Source organism: Pinus tabuliformis, chromosome 6 (assembly GCF_031772625.1).
Source record: "Pinus tabuliformis cultivar Carrire ecotype Pingquan chromosome 6, CPIR1, whole genome shotgun sequence".
Lineage (NCBI taxonomy): Eukaryota > Viridiplantae > Streptophyta > Pinopsida > Pinales > Pinaceae > Pinus > Pinus tabuliformis.
This window is the reverse complement of record NC_142292.1, coordinates 365,254,783-365,276,781: the sequence shown is the minus strand read 5'-3', so window position 1 is coordinate 365,276,781 and position 21,999 is coordinate 365,254,783.

Genomic DNA, 21,999 nt, shown 5'->3' with positions numbered 1-21,999 from the left:
TTAGAGGAAGCTGTTACTCAAGAAGAGCTTAATCAAAGAGCTCAAAGAAACATAAAGAAAATGGCTGACCTTGAGTTTTATTCACAGGTCAGCTCACTACCAAGCATACAAATTGGAGCAGCAGCATCCTCTTCAACTGCCCAACAGCAAGCCACGAGAGTTGCTGGAAATATATCAGAGAAGGGAAAAGAAAAGGTGATGGAGATAGAGCCAGAGCAGCAAGAGAAAGAACAGGCAGAGCAGCAGCAGCAGCAACAACAAAAACAGCAACAGCAGCAAGGAGAAGGGCAACCTGAAACACAGCAGCCCTTACACCAAGAAAGAGTGGTAGACACCCCAACTACCACTGAGCAGCAGGCCCAAAATGTAGAACACTCAAGGCCTGAAGACATTACTGATGCCTCGGTCCTCCAAACCCCTCAAAAGGAGGATACATTTGTCTTTAGAAAAAGAGACAGAGAGACTCCCCTGACTTCATCCATTAACCAGGGAGAGAAAAGGCAGAGACTCAATGATTTTCCAGAGGAGGATATAGCAATAAGGGAGGCATTGGGCATGGGCCCACCCAGCAGAGAAACTTCAGCAAGTTCCTTCCAGCAGGAACAAGACAGGACCATGGGAGGGGAGGTCAGCTCCTCCAGCCAGCAGAAAGAAGGACAAGTAAGCATCAAGCAGCAGTTTATAGACATTAAGAGGAGAAGTGATCCTATCAAAGTACAACTGTATAATCACTTGCTAAACATGGCTCCTTCCAATCAGCAGAGACTTATGTCTGCTTTTGATGTAAGTGAAGGCAAAATGATAATGAGTCACTTTATGCCCACCGCGCTCCAGCCACAATCTACTGCAGATTATCTCAGGACTAATCTAGAGGTCCTGGCCAAGGACATCCACCCAATGGATAAAATTGAGCTGCACAAGCAAACTGGTGAAATGGTGTATGCCTCCCTGGCAGACAAAACGTTGGAGAATTACAAATTAACAAGCAGCCTCAATGCTACAGCCTCCCAACTAGAATTGGAGAGGGCTTCATCTCAGGCCAAGGACAACAGGATAAGATCCCTAGAGGACATCATTGTGGAAATTGGGCATAACCCCAAGGACATCAAAGGGATACAGGAGATCCTGAAACTAAGGGATGCTGACATGGCTGCATTAAGGAAGAAAGTCAAAATCCTAGCTACCATTCACCCCCAAACAGATGAGGTAGCCCAACAAAGGATGGAAAAGGATGCCACAGATCTGCTAATATCTATATATAAGCAGCTCCTGCAGACACAAGAGAAATTAGGAGAGTCTGAGGCCGCACAGGTGGCACTGCAAGCAGCACTAAAGCAAAGGGAAGAGGGCCAGACCTCTCAGCCTCCCCCGGTCATCAATCTTGAGAACACTGCTCCTACCACTGTGCCTCCACCTCAACAAACTGAACAAACAACCACATCTACTTCAGCAGCACCCATCAGCACAGATCAGAGCCTAGATATGCAAAAGCTAAAGAATGAAATACAAGTTTTGGAAGCCCAGATGACAGAGCTGAATGAAACTAAGGAACAGCTGGCCAAGGTAAATGAAAGGCATGATAAGACAAAAAGAGAAGTGGGAGAGAAGGCCAGGGAAATCAAAGCCCTTAAGGACAAAATCAAGGAGCTTGAGAATGAGCTCAAGCTAGACAAAATCATAGCTGAGATCAGAGCAATGATATGGTCCAATATTGGTCAATCCATCAACAACCAATGGCCATACATCGAGACAATCCATGAGCAACTAGAGCTCATTCCAAAGGCACAGAGGGAAATCCGAACATCAAGGGCCTTATTGGGAAATATGCCTGAAATTGCTACAAGAATGATCAATGTGCTCAATCACAGAACAAGTTCTCAGTTGGCCACCATGGGGATTGCAAATAGAACTGAAACTATTCAAATGATCAAGAGGGTTCTTACTCTTAGAAATCTGGTGCAGACATTGGACAGAAGAACCCAGGATATGCAAACAGAGGTAAACAGGTTCATGGAGAGATTCCAGATATTGCAGAATAGAGGACTCCCTAGCTTGCTGAACAGCGGAGGGAAATTATTCACCCATGAACAGTATGCTAAAAGAGTGAATGTTTTTGCCACAGCACAGGTCAATGAGAAGGCCAACACTTCAGAAGACACAGGGCCTATTACAGGGCAGATTTTCTATGGTAAGATAGAAAATCTATTTTATATAATGAATGAAATTAATCACTTAATTAATGTGGCCCCAGATTTTTTCAAATATACTGAAGCAGAAGAGACAATGGAGGCCATCCTCAGGCACCAGCTCCCTACACAGGAATGGTGGACAGATGCAATCCAGAGAATATTGTAAACAGTAACTCATGCACCAACTTCTGTTTTTCCTACAAATTTTGATGAAAAGAAAAGTCGACAAAGTCAGCAGGCATCATAAAATCAAAGCTGAGCCAACTCAGCGGATGTAGCGGCCAACAAAGCAGAAAAAGAGAACCACAGCTGGCAAATCCGAAAACTCACTGCGCAGGCAAAAGTAAATGCGTACCTCCAGAATTAATACAGAGTAATGCAACCGACTCAGTGACTCCTAAAAGTCAAAACAATCCTCTGACAGACATGAAGGGCATTTACGCTGCATTTAACATTGTAATAACTTCTTGCCTACTTTCTGAACACTACTGAAGATATTTTCTCTCTCTCAGATGACTCAATACCTGAGATATTTTGTATACATATTTCTATATAAACCCCTTCGCATGATATAGCAAGGGTTGTTGTGAATTTCTCCTGAAGAGTCTCTTATGCTGTAATTGTCTTCTGAAAGTTAATAAAGGAAGCAATGGAATTCCGTGGATGCTTGATGTGTTGAAGATGTTCTGTGCCTGTTCATGACTGCTGGATCCCTGCGTATCTTGCCATGCAATAAGTCTCTGTAACTTTCTCCATGTTTAGTTTGTTTTGTTATAAATCCATATACACTATCTGATTTCCAATATTAAGCAACAGAGAAAAAGAATAACTCCCAGGATTTGCTTACTGAGCACCCTGAGTTCAGTCTGTGTTGTTTATAAATGTTTTCTTCAGGTGTAATCTATATAAAGTGTGATTCTTAAGCTGCTGCACTTTCAGAATACATCTTTCACATTGACCACTGTCACAGGAATTCATACTTTGCTCCTGTGCTCTGCGTTCATTTTCATTTCACCAACATAACAGAAAATTCTTAACAGATTTCTGCTGGTTGACATATATCATCACTTAAGTCTAAACTTGTCTGTTAAATACACAATAGGCCTTGCAGTTAGAACACTACTCAGCATATAAGATCATCTCACAGCATCTAGACTCCATTGCCCAATGGAAACTCACCATCAAAGTATTACATCATAAGACCTGAACGAGATCCTTCAACCAAAACATAAACAAAATCTAAGCATCATAGCTAGCCTAAAACACCATCATAACAGAGACAAATCATAAAGAGAGAGCCCTCTCTGGTTGCAGTTAGGCTAGGAACTGTAACCCAAAGATTGGTTAGTGGTTACCCCGGCCGTATTCCCTTGGGAGTCATAGGGAACAACCTGGGTGTTAACACCAGTGATACGACATCAGACATCTCTTATGCAGATCCCGGTCCCGACAACAGAATCATTTGTTGGCTTGTTGGGGCCAGACCTAGGTTCAGAGGTGATTTAGCCAAACAAATCCCAGTACTACTGGCCCTTTCGGCAACAGTCCGCAAAGCGCGGATTGAGGTCTCACCCGAAGTAGTATGGGAGGGTGCTAGAACTAGGTTTCTGCACCCTGGAGATGTCTGATGAGTTCTAGTGGTCTGCGGTTTGACCCTGTGCGCAAGTTGATTCGCGCCCTTTCCCGTACCTCATAGCCTAAGATACTACCTTTGCATAGCCCTATTCAGGGGCTGAATGTTGCACTTTTGCGTTATTACCCAAGACCTTACTGGTATTCCAATGTTAGTTGATTATCTTAGCCTACTTGCATGCTTTAAGTTACACTTAACAACATAAACCATTCATACAGGTGCGCGTAGTAAATAAACAGTATATTCGTAAATTATATCAAACATGTATTAACCCAAGAATAGATGCACATAATTATGGTAAAACTTCTCTTTATTAATTTCTTCCTCGGTTACAGACTTGACTTTGCCCTGCAGACTCAGTTGTAGGGGTCTGCGCACTCAGCTGCAGACTACTAGGCCTCGGCAGCTGAGTCTCCTACCCTACGACCCAAATATACACTTTACACTTAGTCACTTAGACTCTTTCTTCTCTACTCTTTATTCCTTCTGTTATCACCCTAAAATCTTTGTCTCTAAGCTTTGGAAAGTTGCCTTGTTTTTAGTCATAGTCTTATAAGTTTTCAGTCATCTCATCACAATTAGTGTCATTCTCATTTACAAACCCTTCTTCTAGTCATGGTGTTAAAGGGTCTCTAGGTCATTTCATGCTTTAAGGGTTAGGTCATAAGGTTAGAAGTCTTTTAAGGTCATATCTCTTTTCCAAATAAAGTTTCACAGCCTCATTCCATGTTCTAGAAGCCTTACCAGGTGTTTAGAAGTCATATATCACATCATTTTGGAGAAATTTTGAAACTAGCTACGAAATCACTAAACTAGGAGTTTTCGTAGCGCGCTACGAAATCCCTGAAAAACCCTGTTTCAGCATAAAAAACTCTGCTTTCTGCATTTACTAGTCAACTTCCAGAAGGGGTCCTGAGCAGATGAGAACTCAATTTTGAAACTTGAAAGAGGCTTTTCTTCCTAACATACCAAAATACAAAAACCTCTTTAAGTTTCTTAAAATTCATTCTGAGGTGGGAGTAATTTATGGTTAAACTTGCGCTACGAAACTGCTGAAAGTCAAGCTTGGTCTTCTGGTTTTAGCAGTCTTTTTCAAGATCAGTTTTTGGTCACATGAAAAGTCATTTTGGAATTTTTAAGGAGGTTTCTATTCATCAACTCTCCAGCTATAATAAACTATCTCACTTTCTTCATAAGTGTTTTCAGTTGGGAGATAATAGGCTTTCTTTGAAACCCAAAATTCAGAGAACGAATTTTTCCTGTTTGACACGTGTTTTTCAAGGATATATTCTGGACATCTGGAGAAGTGTTTTAAAAAACCAAGAGAGGTTTTTTTTCTAGACAGCATGGAATAATAAAACCTCCTTCAGTTTCGAAAAATGTGTCATGGATGAGGAGATAAAGGCTCTGTCCCACGTGCCATTTTCAGGGATCCTAAACCTAAAAACAGGGAAACATGTTCCCTAATTTCTAGGGTTTGTCTTCAGCAGTCAGATGACCACGTGGGAGACTTCATCAAATTCGACTTATTGAGGTTGAAAGTTGTCAAAAATTATTTAAATGCTTAGATAAGGTTGTTTTAATCATGATAAGGAGTTACACTCCTAGTTGTATTAGGTCTCTAGGACTGCTAGTTAGGTGTCATTTGCATTTAATAGTTAGTTTTAAGTGTCAATAGGTGTCAAATTAGGAGGAATTCGAATTCCCCTCATGTTGGAGGAAGGAATCTACATGAAATCTATATATGGGAGAAGAACTAATGTATTAAAGGTTGGAAATTTTCAAAGAAACAAGCACATTGTGCTATTGTATATGACTGTATGTTTTCAGGTTAATACAAAGAGCTGCTTTCACTACTCAGGATTCAGAAAGGGTTTCAATGTTTGATTTTCCTCATGGCTTCCTTCATATACTTACTTGTAGTGGTATAGAAACATGTTACTTAGAATTCATTTGATGATGCTCTAACTTCCTTCATGTGTTTGTAGGCTGTGTTCACTATATTATATCTCTGTTTTGCTTTTATGTTAAAACCCTCTAAGCCCTGACTTCCATGTGAAATTGATCTTGCTGTTGTACTGAAACACACTTTGACTCCATAGCCCAATGGAAGTTTGTTAATTGGTATTTCAACCATTTATACATTGTTGTTCGAATTTTCCATAGCGTTAGCCATCTAATCTTCAAAGTAAAATCTTTAATCCAGTGAGAGAGCTCTCTCAGGTTGAGGAGGCTAAGCCTCAGCCAAAAGTTTGGTTTGAAAGAGTTACTCAAAGTCTTCCTGATCAGCAGCCTATCAGTGTGGATTTTTGTGATAACTACAAGTAAGTATATGAAGGAAGCCATGAGGAAAATCAAACATTGAAACCCTTTCTGAATCCTGAGTAGTGAAAGCAGCTCTTTGTATTAACCTGAAAACATACAGTCATATACAATAGCACAATGTTCTTGTTTCTTTGAAAATTGCCAACCCTTAATACATTGTTGTTCGAATTTTCCATAGAGTTAGCCATCTAATATTCAAAGTAAAATCTTTAATCCAGTGAGAGAGCCCTCTCAGGTTGAGGAGGCTAAGCCTCAGCCAAAAGTTTGGTTTGAAAGAGTTACTCAAAGTCTTCCTGATCAGCAGCCTATCAGTGTGGATTTTTGTGATAACACCTTCCTTATCTTTTACACTTAGAGCCTCGCTCTATTTATACAATCCCATGGTCCGCTGACTATGGGTAGGCCGACATTACATTACAAAACTAGGGTGGACAACCCTGTGACTCTATCATACTCTTCATGCCCCATTCCTGCAATGCGCGGAACTTTACAACAAAATTCGGTCAAAACTTGGGCTTTGAGCCCCAAAACATGCCTTGGGGGGATTCCATGCCCAACATCAACCTTGTAGGTTATGGAAGGCTGGGAGAAACAACACTTCCATCTTTATAATTTTTAGTGGCAGGATTTCTTGTTGCCATAATTTTTCTTTCCATCTTGAATGCCTTCTCCAATGAATGAGGTTCCCAAAGATGAACCTCATGTTGAATGTTATCCTTTAAATTCCCTATGGAGACATCAATCCTCCACTTCTCTGGAATATCATTTACCCTTATATTCAATTTTTCGAAGTCCTCAATGAGCTCTACCATTAAACCCTTTTGTTTGAGATTTATCAATTGGCTAAAGAAGGTGTTGCTCTTTGTATCCTTATAATGTGCTATCATTTCCTCCGTGAAAATTGACTAGGTGATAAGTGGTTTACAATAACAAATCCCTTTATACCATAAAAATTGATTCGGTTCTAAATATAAACATGCAACACGCACATTTTGTAATAGTTGCACATCATGTAGATCAAAATATTTCTCCACCCGTAGTATCCATGTTGTTGGATCCTTGCCATCAAAATTACTCATATCGATATTTGGAATATGTTGGGTCTTCAATCCAATTTTATATTCTATGAAATCATGATTAACATTTATTTTTCTCATCCTAAGTTTCCCCTACTACCTTTTCATCATTAGGAGGCCTTTCTTGTAGCAGCTTTGTCCCACCTTCCTTCAAACCTTCCATGTTTTTCTTCAAATCTTCCATGCCTTTCTTCAAATATACTTCCCTACCATCAATATTATCTTCCATGGCACATATAAAACTATTTATCTTAGCTTCAATTGAATTCTTAAAATCATCCATCCAATTTTGCTTACTAGGTGTTTCTATTTTCTTGATTCGAGTCATTCTTTTTCTTTCTTTTAGCAGCTCGATCTTGAATCTGTTGTATCTCTAGAATTTTGGGTCTCCAAGGTCTGAACTTGTGACCTATAGTAACTATTTGTGTCCTATTTTCAATTCCACCAGTCAGATCGAAATTGGATTTTCCAAGAAAGAGTTATGCCCAATCTCCCAAGATGACCTGATTATATACTTTTTCAGTAGAGCGAACTTGTACGAAGTTCCACATGTCACTGTTTCGACCTTTGGAACTAAAAAATATGCACATAAAACTACAGTCCATCCTATTTCTGTAAATTTTTATGAAATTTCAATCTGATACTCAAAGAGAAAGTTATGACGAGTTTCCCAAGGTCACTTGTTTGGGATGTAATTCAGGAGCCTGCAATAACACTAAAATACTTAGATCATATCTCCAAAAATATAGCGAGAAACAATCTGTCATTTGGACCTAAGGATCATAGAGATTTCGGCTCAAATGGGTTTTTGTTTTAGCTTCTAAAACGTCACAGAAAATAAGCTATAACAAAAATTCCACAATGACCTGTTTGGAGCAGCGAAACCCTAGAATCCAAAGCCCTGATACCAAATGTTATGAAACTAGCTCACAAAAAGATAGAAAAGATAGATCAACACCTTAGAAATCAACCTCTTCGAGGGGGAAACCTCCTTTACATTACACAAATGAACAATTCTTGGATGATACAAATGACAAGACCTCCTTTCTATATATAGGAGTCTAAGGGGTCATAATATAATCAGAGCTGACATAACATTAATAATGTAATGGCACAAAAATAAAATAGTGGGCTTCTATGGGGCATGATAATAACAATATGGGGACTACATGGGCATAAAAATATAATAAGGGGGTTGCACTAATAACAATAAGGGGTTACACTAGTAGTATAGGGACCTAACAAGTTGTAATTAATTAATTTAGTCTAACTGAGTTAAAGTCAGTCAAAGTAGTTCCAACTTTTGGAGGAACTAGTGGGAGGTCTAGTAGTGTGGTGTTGCTTGTCATGATCAACCATTAAACTGAATATTCACTCATAATGAACTCATGCATGTCAGATATGAGAGAGACCCAGTTGAGATTGGAGTAGGGACAGTGTACTATCAGTTTTATAATCATTTGAATTATATAGGTGGTGCATGCAGTCAGAGGAAGGCCTATGAGGATTGCATAGTTCAAATTGAGGAATTTTCCTAATTAATAGGGGGACAATTCCTTGAGGAAAAACGCAAGGAAATACAGATTTGGACAAGTAGGAATTTGGTTAAGTATTGGCCTGGGTTTGTCTAGGAGGTTGTGAGATAGACAAAAATAATGCAGAGGTTGCTCGAGCTTGAGCAACACATTGTAATCTCCTCATATTTTCTGACTAATGCAATATATAGATAGCAAGGGTTTTTAGTTGTGTATTTCCCCAGGAAATCATTGTGTAATGTGTTGATTGATTTCTTTCTCTTGTATTCTTCTTAATTTCATGATCATTTAATTTTTTCCACTGATGAGTAGAGTAGATTTAAGTCTATTGTTTTAGCATATTACAATTAGCAGTTTGAATCTACAAGGAATTTCTACATGGTATCAAAGCTGAAATCACTATAGGAGAGGAGAATATGAGTTTTCCTTTTGCAAGTGAAATCAAATTTGCAGTATCATACTTCAAAGCCAGCAGGATGTCGTTCTACAAATTAAGACTCGAATATGCCCTTGAGGGTAGTTCGAACTATATTTCTTGGAAGGATAGAATGGAGGTAGTGTTGGAAGAAAATAGGCTTAAGTAATTCATAGACAAAGGTATTCCTAAGCCTCCAACAGCTGATGCTTAATATCTGGAAGAGTGGAGAAAATGTGTTGCAAAGGCGAGAAGTATTATCCTAGAAGGAGTTTGAGATCATATTGACTCAAACCTCCAAAGTAAGGATAATCCATATGCAATGCATAAGGCCTTGACAGACCTGTTTCAAAACAAGAGTGACCACAGGAAGGTGGCACTTAAGTACAAGTTCAAAAAAATCATGATGGAAAAGGGTGACACAATACCAGAGTACTTGACCAAGTTCACCCAATATTGGGATGGGCTTGGAAGTGTCGGTGTTACAGTTGATGAAGATGATATGGTTAGCCTAGAACTTCTAGGCCTTCCCAAGAGCTAGCACAACTACCAGGATTCAGTTAATGGGAGGGAGAAGCTACTAGAGTGGGACTGTTTGTGGTTCGACTTGGTGCAAGAAGAGATTAGGCAGAATGCCAGAGATGGGACCTCATCCAAAGAAGTGGAAGAGGATTTTTCATTAGCCAACAAAGAGAAGAAATACAAGGGAAATAAGTCCCAAGGTGAGGAGGCAAAGAATAAATACTTGTCCAACATCAAGTGTTTTCACTGTCACAAGTTCGGGAACTATGCCACGTAATGTCCACAGAAGAAAGCAAGCAAGAAGGAGCCTACAGTAGCATCAATAGGTGAAGCTCTAGCTTCACAATTTTAACTTGACTTCACTGTAATTTCATGCATGGAAATCAAAGTAATAGGAAGCATGTGGTATCTCAATAGTGGTGCCTTATTCCATATTATGGGGAATAGAGATCTCTTTAATGACTTGGAGGAGAAAGACATCAAGTAGAACATAGAGTTCGGAGATGATGGGAGGTATAGCTTGACCAGTATCAGTATAGTTACTTTTAAGATGGATTCTGGCTCCCCTCTCAGACTCATAGATGTGATGTATGTTCCAGGGCTAAATAAGAATCTTGTTTTCATAGAGGTGTTGGAAGCCTGTGGCTAAGATGTGATGTTTAGAAAAGGAAAGGTTTTCATTAGAAACATCGCCATGGGACAGGTGAAATAGATCAGTGTGCGAATCAAGAACCTGTATGCACTTGAGGTACAAGATGCATGCAAAGCCTTGAGGAGTAAGGAAAAGTTTAGAGACTTGGTGGTTGAGAGGGAGCATGAATTAACTATCAACATGCAACCTCAGAAGCAGCCTCAACAAGTTGAGGGGCAACCACAATTGGAGAAGCAGAGAGGAGACCGAGTGGAGACATCCACTCAAGAAAATATCTCCATTAGGGGGAAATTTCAAGCCAAGTGGGAAGAGGGAGCTCATGCAGCCATACATCTAGGTGAGAGGTGCTGCGATGTGAAGAAATAGTCCCGAGAGTGAAGAAATTTGGGCAGGATCCATTGAGGTGTTTTTTGTATCGTGGATCATTACCTTGCTAGAGGGGACCATAGTATTTAGTAATAGGAAGATTAGTGTCAGTCAGATACTGAGGAGTACAAAACAATGTTGACAACAGAGTAGGAGGCTCAATGGAAGAGTTAGAACATCATAGTTTTTCCCAATAGATAGTTGCAGACATAGTTGATTCAATTTATTTTGTTGGATGCTTTTTTTATTGTAGATGTTGCAATAGCAACAACAATAGTGACAAGAGTTGCAAGTAGAAAATTCCAAAGGTACTGGATTGGGATAGATTTGAATCCATTTCTTATTGAGAGGGGGTGTTGAAAATTGCAACAAGAAATGTTGAAAATGCAACAAGAAAAAATTTTGATTTAATTTTCCCTTGAATTAAATTAGGAGAAAAATTGTAATTCCACATCACAAGACAACTTGTATGAGTTAAATAAGTTAATTTCACTTAGTTGTTTCAGTTAATTCGAGTTGAGGGTCTAGCTAGATTCATGTAGAGTGTCTCCTACATTATAGGATCCCCAATTGAGTTTATTTTGAGATGTAATTAATTAATTCAGTTTAACTGAGTTAAAGTCAGTTAAACTAGTTCCAATTGATGGATGAACTAGCAGGAGGTCAGACAATAGGGTGTTGCTTCATGTGTTCAACTAGTTAATCGATGATTCACTCATAAATAACTCACTCATGTCAGATCTGAGAGTTACCCAGATGAGATTGAAGTTCTAGGGCAGTGTACTCAATTGTGTAATTATCCAAATTTTACAAATGGTGCATGCAGTCAGAGAAAGAGCCTAAAGGAACTGCACAATATAATGGAGGAAAATTCCTATTAAATAGGGGCCTAATTATTCATCGAATAGTACAAGGAAATAGGGACTTGGGCAAGAATGAATTTGGTTAAGTATTGGCATGGGCTTGTCTAGGAAGTTGTGAGACAGATAAACATAATGCATAAGTTGCACGGGCTTGAGAAAATCATTGTAATCTTCTCATATTTGCTGACTAATGCAACATACATATAGTAGGGGTTTCAAGCTATGGATTTCCCTAGGAAATAATTGTGTAATGTGTAGATTGAATTCTTTCTCTTGTATGCTTCGTGATTTCACGATTGTTTAATTGTTTCTGCTGCTGATTAGAGTAGATTCAAGTCTATTATTTTAGCATATTACAATTAGCAGTTTGAACCTACAAGGAATTTCTACATTATCTCCCACCATTTCTAGTATATGAGAGGGACCATATCACAAATCCTTTATTTTATTACCATGACATTGTAGCCTCTCCTTATTCAATTGTAACCATGACCTATCTCATACATTGAAGGACTTTTTTGTTATGTGTTGATCATGCCTAGCCTTATATTTTTATTGTGACTTCTGCAATGCTTCATGTACCTATATATGTAAGTTTTAACCTCATACAATTAATTACTACAAATAGATTATTAATAAAATACTAAATATACAATGGAAAAGACACAAATTTACACAAATACCTTATCTTGGAAACCCAAACCCGAGAAAACTAAGAAGTTTTTTTTCATTTTACTTTTTAGACAATGTTACAATACAATATACATCCTATGGCATACATGAAGCACCAATCCAACCATAGTTACATAATCAAAACTACAAAACCATGGGAAAAAACACCATTCACCAAAAAGCCACTTGCAACAAAACCATGGGTTGAAAACCCCCTAGGACCCCCCTTCATTCGTGGTGCATATAAGTTGTGCAAATAATATAACCCACATTGATTGTTATCTACACGTCAATTCTCACTACCACCCTGTTGTAGCTCCAAATCTCACTCTTATGGTTTGTGATGCTGCACTCATGGCCTAGGGCAACCCCTCCTTCCAGACCTGGTCCTAAAATCTAAAAAACAGTGTTCTATCCCTTATACGCGACCTTTCCCTGAGTTAAACACGTGTATACGCGGGTAGGCATATACCCAACCTGCGTATATGTATTAAAACACTTAAAAAAATATAAAACTCCTTATTTTTGGGCGGAGATCGTAGGTTTTACCTGCTGATTACCTGTTAGTCCCTGTGGCCCAACTGTTCCCAACCAACTCCAAACTAAAAAACTACTTTGGGAGTGGTATAAAAAGACCTCAAAGGGAAGGCCTAAGGGAGAGAAGAGAGAGAAGAGAGAGAAAGGTTGTTATGTTGAGATTTTTCCCCTGACCAGGTCTGAAGTCCCTTGTGCCTTCTGTACCTCCCCCATTTGTACAGGAAACTCTTGTTTCCTTGTGTGTTGATGTTCATCCATTACTTGTTCCAGCCTCAAGCCTTTAACAAACTCCTTCCATGACTCTCTCCATGATGTCACAAGTAATGGATGAACATCAACACACAAGGAAACAAGAGTTTCCTGTACAAATGGGGGAAGTGCAGAAGGCACAAGGGACTTCAGACCTAGTCAGGGGAAAAATCTCAGCATAATAACCTTTCTCTCTCTTCTCTCCTCCTTTAGGCCTTCCCTTTGAGGTCTTTTTATACCTCTCCCAAAGTAGTTTTTTAGTTGGGAGTTGGTTGGGAACAGTTGGGCCACGGGCACTAACAGGTGATCAGCAGGTAAAACCCGCGATCTTCGCCCGAAAATAAGGATTTTTATATTTTTTTAAGTGTTTTAATACATATATGCGGGTTGGGTATATGCCTACCCGCGTATACACGCATTTAACTCAGGGCAATGTCGCGTATAAGGGATAAAACACTGTTTTTTAAATTTTAGGACCAGGTCTGGAAGGAGGGGTTGCCCTAGGCCATGAGTGCAGCATCACAAACCATAATAGTGAGATTTGGAGCTACAACAAATGCCCCCTAATATATGAGGTCAGAAGGGGTATATGATGGCCGAAATATATTATGCGAGTACATGGAAAGGAAGTCTGTCAAAAACCGAGGAGGACTTCACCAGAATTCAGCCTGCCAAGCCACCAAAGGAGATCAGAAAGAAACACTGTCTGAGGCGGGCATACCCATGCTCAGAAAAAGTAAAGCATGTCCGCATATCAAGTACAAGCGAATCGACTAAGTATACAAGTATAAATGACTGAAAGACACATAATGGATCATCTGATCATAATGAACAAGTACATGTCTGAATATCACATATAAGACTGTCAATGATGCTGAAAGATGCAACAGATCACTGATATCAAAGACTGATCCCAAAAGGTACCAACTGAACATGATGGAATAGGATGGTACTACACTGCAAACTCAGGTGCCAACATATAGAATGTCGCCATGACTGACTGCAACATATAAAGTGGAGTGGTATCAACTAGCAGCAACAGGAGCAACTGTCAAGTGAACCAATGAATGCTGATACAACCTGAGGTCTTCACTGACCGCCGTGGTACATTTCTACACCATGGGAATAAATAATCTGAAGTCGACCATGTGAGAAATCGTTCGATTACCGGTCATTGATGTATATCGTTAACAAACGCAAGACTACTCACCGATAATGATAATGAGCGTCAATGTACCCAGTACAATCTAACAAGTGTGAATAGATGAGCTGGAGTCGAACACCTGTAAGAATCTATATATCAGGAGACAATGATGGTTTCCCACTGTCGATAGCGAAGGATCTGCCACTAATGACTGCAAACCCTAAGGTACTACCAAATGGACTCTAGATCTTTGCCCCAGAGCAATGAGTCGGAGTCGATAGGGAAAGATCCGCTAGAAGGAAGGGATTAAGGCATCCTTCATCAATCTAGCGCGAGTGTAACCCGTAGGCCAATAATGTGGAAGGAATCGGATGAAAGAGATGTAGTAACCAAACCGAAGTACGTTTCCGGTGTACACAAGATGTGGCTAGCGCATGACAGAAACCCTCTGAACCAACCAATAATGAAAGCTGACACAGAGGCGAGGTATCCACCAATAGGGTCAAATGGAAACCAAGGTACTGCATGAATCCCAATGTGTGATAATGTAAGCTGATGTCGAACACAAGGGAAACCACTCAGTCAAAGACCCATAATACTGATCGATGTTGAGCACAAGGTGACCTATCAATAATGAAAATAGGGCCAGAGTGCAGCTCTAGGCCTGTCCTCAGAGCAAGATGTCGTCGTCGATAAGGACAAGACCTGCCAGCAAGAAGTCAATGGGGACCTTCTCAAACTGGCACGATTAAAGGACCAATATAGCTGATGTGATGATAGACATGACACTCAAAACCAGGGATGGCCGACTGAAAAATGAGTCAAGAGACACCGCAGAGAGGCCGACTCAGGCTAACTTCCCTTGAACAAAAGCACGACTCAATGTGACTATGTGGCAGCATATGATGACTCTGTATAAGTTCGCCATGCAGGAGGCACGAATGAACCCTCCATATGATTGGAAGAGATAACCAATCGGGGGAGAACTGTCTCAATAACAAGGTTAAGGTGTACCTAAGTTAAACTAAATCCCGCCTAAATGGAGGAGACTTTGTTTTGAGTGCTCTGTTCAAGGGCGACACGACTGAATCTAGCTGCCAACAATAAATGGAAATACTGTCCCGTTCCCGCTCTTTTTTTTGGAATATTTAATTTTTTTTGTCTTTTTCTGTTAAGCCGGAAAAAGAATAAAAGAATGCTATGGTACAGTGGAAAGAACGAGTGCCGGTGAAACAGATGATCTAGTTCCTGGGAATGGAACGTTCCTATGCTCAATGCAGGGAGGTGAAAACTGGTCAGTGACACTCAAAGGTATGTTCCTTCCACGGGTCAAGGTGTGTCAAGCTGCAGAAGTCAAAGGTATGCAAGGTTGATGTTGCAGTCATCATGGTCAAAAGTTGGCTTAAACACGAGTCCAAGTGAAGCCGGCTCTAGGCCAAAAGGTGCAAGTGGTCAACATGCAATGCAGTAGTACAACTCAACATAAAGGAGCCTCTAGGGTATAAGGCCAGAACAAAGCGGAGAAGCTAAGAAGAATAAGTCTTCAATGCATAAGTCATGGTGGGACTACAGAGGACTCCCGAGCCTACTCAAATCGGAGCAGCATGGGCAACAAATGTCAGTGAGGTGCTAACTACAATGCCCATGTAAAGGATGGCTCTACCATCGTGTCATGATTTAAAGAATCGGCGAGTGAAGATGGCTTATGAACCATAACATGATGGGATCGACCCTATGGCAGATGTATCAGAAAATGGAGGCTAGCATGCATAATGCAACGGAAAAATGGTGTCCCTAACCTATATGCCAGTGAGAAAATGATACCTGCCATGACGGGTCAGCAGTCATGGAACCGTCTCGAAACTGAAAATCGTCCAAAATGTCCTGAAAAACAAACCAATCTCGACATTCCAAGCTCCCAAGTTAAAAGTCACATGAGGCCAAACAAAATAAAATTTTGAAAAAAAATTTCATTTTCAAAACTTATAAAAAGAATTTTGGACTCACCATTTTTACCATTTGAGTTTGAGAGCAAAGGATTTGGAGCAAAAGGAGCAAACTTCCCACAGCCAGATTCAACCGTTCAAATTCGTCAAAAACCTCCAGGTAACTCTTATACTTAGCTTGCAATTGATTGTGACTGGTTTTAATATTTTTGATTAATGTTTCACCGTTGAATTTTTGTCAAAAATTTCCCCGCGGCATATATGTGGGTTGGTAATATGAAACCTGCGTACACGCGGGCCCTATACGCGACTGTGTGCACAGGGACCCGCGTATACGCCGCGAACCATTTTTAAACAAAAACTAACGGTTACAAATCATTTTTTTCTCAGAATGCCTGTCACGTGGCATGAAAGAGAGCACGCAGCGGTGGATAATGAAGTTATGAATAGTCCAGAAGCTTTAGATGCCCTACGGGGATGCAGTTTGCTTAAATTTTTCAAACTGCCGAATATGAAAGCGAACACGCATCTGCTTGAGATGCTCATTGATTATTGGGACGTCGAGGAGGAAGCCTTTATGATCGATCAGATGCCGCTCAGGGTAGAAGTGGAGGATATCTATTTTATCACGGGCCTTTCCCGAAGGGGAGAGGTAGTACATTCCTGGGGCAGGACACGGAGTAGCCTCACGATAGAAGACTATGTATAGATATACTGCCCGAGACATCCCAAGAAGGTTGGGAGCTAGATTTCCATCACACATGTGGCGAGTTTATCACTTAGGATAATCCTGTTCACCATAGCTCGAGTGAACGGATCATCCTCTCTACATCAGGCGTCACGGCTAACCATGAGCATGGCAGTTGACTGTCTCACTACTGTGTTCGACTGGTGTACTCCTCTTCTAGCCAACATGAAGAGCCAGCTCACTTCTATAAGGAGGGACAGACCAAAAACTTTGGATATGGGACTATCCTGTGCACTTTCTTTTTCGAGAAGGTTACCGCACTCCGCCCCAGGGTAGCAGTTTCCATCAGCACCCCATGCGATCCACGCATGGGCCAGTGGGCTGATCTGATGAAACGTCTGGGGGGTGGGGAGGTCCCAAGGACTGCCTTCGACGATGACTTCTTCACCTGGTGGGATCAGCAGATCATCGCCGTGGATGACTACCCCTATGCTGGGCTGGATTTCCGAGGAGATCCTGATCTAGTGTTACCACCGAACGCAGCATGGGGCGAGATTGGTAAGAAATTTTTTTGATTTTATGATTTTTTTTTTTTTGGATTTTTCAAATATAATAATGAATTTTGAAAAATATTTTTGATGAGATTCAAATGACTGATATGATGATCATGTTCTAGACATTGGGCCGGTACGACCAAATGGGTTCCCGCGGCATGGACGGCGCGGCCGAGGAGCCGAAGAGGCAGCTGTTGATATAGAACGGACTCTAAACAACGTCCAACAACACTTGGCGAGACTGAGCTGCCGAGTACCGATGGCCGCCATAAAGGACCTTCCTGAGGATATGCAGCGTCATGTGGTTGGCATGCCACGTGACTGGGTTCGCACTTTTCGGCGTGTGGCCAATGCGATAGTTACATACTTAGACACTCATCCTGAGCCGAGGCATTAGATATGCCGGACATGATTATGGGCATTTGAGTCCCAATTTTGTATATTTTTGGACACACATATGTACACTCAAGACGCTTTATGATATATATATATATATAGATATACATTTTGACTTTTTGATGCTTGATTTTATTATGATGAATGATTGATGTGGCAGTCTAATGCCTGATTAGCGATAGAATCAGCTAACCAATTATGAGATCTTGGAATGTGCAAATAATTAATATAAGTAAATGATCTTTGTAACAATCTCACCCTTAAATACTGGCGATATAAAGATGGATCCCTTACCCAATAAATGTTATTTAATTGAGACACTATCAATTGAGAATCAAGATACACTACCAACGAGTCAATCCCATGAGAGATTGCCTCGGATAATAAATTAATAACGACAGTATACTCAGCCATATTGTTTGAAGCAGGACCGATGCATATGCCTCTTGATACCATCAATTGACCAGTTGGATAATAGAGTACCCAAGCTGCGGAAGCAAGATTCCGAGTGTGTCGACTAGCACCATCAGCGAACCCAAAATAGACCAAGTCATCCATCAACACCTGCCATAGCAGACCAAAAAGTGCTGATATCAAAAAACTCTCGATGATATATGTACAAATATACATAAAGTACAAAGAAGCCATTGCCTGGCCAAAACTAAGCAAAGTACTTCTTTAAGTAGAGCCCGTTTCGGGGCTCCGCCAGCGTGTTTCCCTCAAAATCAATTAACTCATACGACCCTTTTTATAAAACTCGTTTAATAATGAAAGGACCGTACCACATAGGCTTAAATTTTCCTGCCCCCAAGGTGTCTTTATCTTGGTCATAGACTAGGACAAGGTCACATTCAGAAAAGACTCGAGGACGGACAGATTTATCATACTGCGTTTTAACCCTTTTCTTATGAGCCTCATTCACCGTGGCGGCATCTCGACACTGCTCATCGAGATGTTCCAAGTGAAGTAGGTGCTCTTCGAGACTCGAAGTCTCTGGAAGGAGCTCAACAGCCAATTTAAGAGATGGAATTTCAAATTCAACCAGAAAGATAGATTCCATCCCATAAACCAACTGAAAAGGTGTAAAACCAATAGCTGTTTTCACGGAGGTTCGGTATGCCCAAAGAGCCGAATACAACATAACATGCCAATTGGACCGATTTTTATCGATTGTCCGTTGGAGTATCGTCTTAAGAGTTTTATTGACTGCCTCGACCTGTCCATTGGCCTGAGGATAATAAGGAGATGAATGCTCCTGCCGGAAACCTAATTTGAGTGCCAATTCAGACATCAGTTGATTCTAGAAATGACTGCCATGATTAGTGACAATCTCTCTCGGGATACCGAATCATGAGATAACCTGATTGAAAAGAAACAATGCTGCCGTGTCACTATCATTCTTATAAGTAGGCATGGCCTCAACCCACTTCGTAAAGTAGTCTACAGCCACGATAATGTACATGTGATTCGCCGTTGAAGGCGGATTACAAGTCGTAAAATCAATACCCCACTTACTAAAGGGACCGACGGTGACAACGGGAAAAAGAGGAGCTAGATGCGCACGCATCTTCTGAGTAAAAATTTGACACGGGTGACAGCGTTTGACCACTTCCACACAGTCTTTAAAGAGTGAAGGCCAAAAATAGCCGACACGTAAGATGCGCTGGGCTGTAGCAAGCCCTGATATATGACCACCACAAGCTCCACTGTGGCAGTCATTGAGCATTGACTCTACTTCCTCTAAGGTTAAACAGCGCCGAAGGATTGAATCAATCCCTCGACGGTATAATGTGTCACCGATGATAACATAGTTTTTAGCCAGGTGATGTAATTTTCGACGTTCATCCTTGGAGAAAGTAGAGGGAAACTTCGAAGTCTGGAGATAGACAATGATATCTCCATACCAAGGGTCGAGTGAAGAGATGAGGAATAAATGTTCGTCGGGAAAACTTTCCTCATAAACGGTATCCTCTCCACAAGGTAGCTTAGAAATTAGCTCCGCGAAAACCATGGATTTCTTAGCCTTTGCAGACAAGAACTCGAGATCGAATTCTTGCAAAATGACTATCCATCGATTATATTTGCCCCCAATCACTTTCCTACTGAGGACAAATTGAAATGGATTGACTACCGCTAAGACAAAAGTTTTGCGTAGCAGGATATAATGACGGAGCCGCTGGATAGCATGGACAGCTGCCAAGGCCAACTTCTCAATCGGAGAATAGCGAAGTTCAGGACCTATTAAGCCTCGGCTCAAATAATAAATCACATGCTCGGTGAGAGCATCGTCTTCCTAAACGTGAACCATACCAATGGTTGATTCTGCTGCAGCAAGATACAAAAGGAAGTCTCTACCATAATCCGGTGGACTCAAAAGCGGGGCAGAGACTAATGCCTTTTCAAAGCATCAAATGATTGCTGCACAAAGTCGTCCCATACAAATGGAACTCCTTTCCATAGAAAACGCATGAACCCTTTAGTGATCTCGGCATAGTTTGCTATAAACCGTCTTAAGAAATTAGCCTTCCCTTGAAGACTTTGAAGTTGCCGAATCGATGACGGGAGAGGCAACTGAACTATTGCCTCAACCTTGAAGGGATCAACTTGGATCCCTTCATTGGATACGATGAACCCTAACAACCGACCGGACGTAACCGCGAAAACGCACTTGTTGGGATTCAACCGGATTTTATAAAAATTACATTGCTCGAAAACCAATCGAAGATGACTAGGGTGATCAGTTCTCTTTCGAGAACGAGCAACGAGATCATCCAAGTATGCCTCGATGACATGTTTGATGTCGTGGAAAGCATATGACATGGCCCGCTGAAAAGTGGCTCCAGCATTTTTAAGGCCAAAAGGCATCTTTCTATATGAAAAGGTACCCCAGGGACATATAAAGGCTATCTTATGTTGATCTTCAGGACGGATAGAAATTTGATTATAACCCGAAAAACCATCCATGAAGGAAAAAATCTCATTACCCACACATTCGTCGATAATCTGATCAATGAATGGCGTGGGGTAATTATCTTTCGGACAAGCCTTGTTTAAGTCCCTAAAATCGATACATACTCGGATTGTTCCTTGCTTTTTATCCATAGGGACTGGATTAGAAATCCAATCAGTAAGAGGAACAGGGTATATGAAACCCGCCTTTAGCAGCTTCTCAACTTCAGCTTTGATAGCTGTTGCTTTCCTAGGGTTAACTGGCTGAAGCCTTTGACGAACCGGTTTGGCGTTTTCATACGTCTTGATCTCATGTTGAACTATAGAAGGATCAATGCCAGGCATTTCCTCATAAGACCAAGAAAATACATCTCGAAATTCCTTAAATAGGTCGGTGTAAATTTGAATTTCTTAAGGGGAACACTCAATTCCGATGAAGAGATTCTTGATCACGTTAGGGTCCCTAGAGATGTTTATAGGTATCATTTTTGAAATCACCGACATATTACCTTCGGCACGAACGTGTGCTAGAGCCAAAGGATTTGACACCGTACAAACATCACTAGTACAGAGCTCAGAGAATCTAGATTCTACTTCCTGCAATGGAGGAAGAAAGTATGAACGATGGTGCAAGTCTTCCCAAGGTCAATCTATACCCATCATTGCTTCGAGGATTTCTTCTTCAGAAGGTAAAACCGAATCTAGGCAGTCCAAGGTAGAGGTAGAATCAAGGCTCCAAGCCGGGGCCACATCACCATCTAACTCCTCTTCGGAAAAAGGAGCAGAGTGGTTGTCAGCAGAGTCTACGATAGACTGATGTCTAAGCTCAGCTGCAGATATAGGGAATGCCATTCCATTCAATTGTCCTTCAACTAATGTGGTCGTAGGTGAAGGCAAGGTCCAAGGGTCTGAAAAATAACGAGTTCGAAAGAACTCTTCTTGAGGGGACTCCTTAGATGACGAAATGGCATTCATTTTAGCGAAAGGAGAGGGAAGATCAAAGGTACCCATCAATGAGGAATACATTCCCACTCCTAAATTCTCAGTAGGCGGGCGAGGGTTATCCACTAAAGGAACAGTAGAGTCAGAGCTTGCTTGAGGATCGACTGGACAATAATCCATTTGATCAACCTTAACGATTTTTCCCTCATGAGGAAAGCAAATGACACGAAACAGAGTCGAAACAATGGCGTCCATTTAGTATACCCAGTTCCTTCCTAATAGGAGATTATAGTCTAGGTTAGCATCTATGAATTTGACTTCAATATTGACGACCTTCCCCCCAACA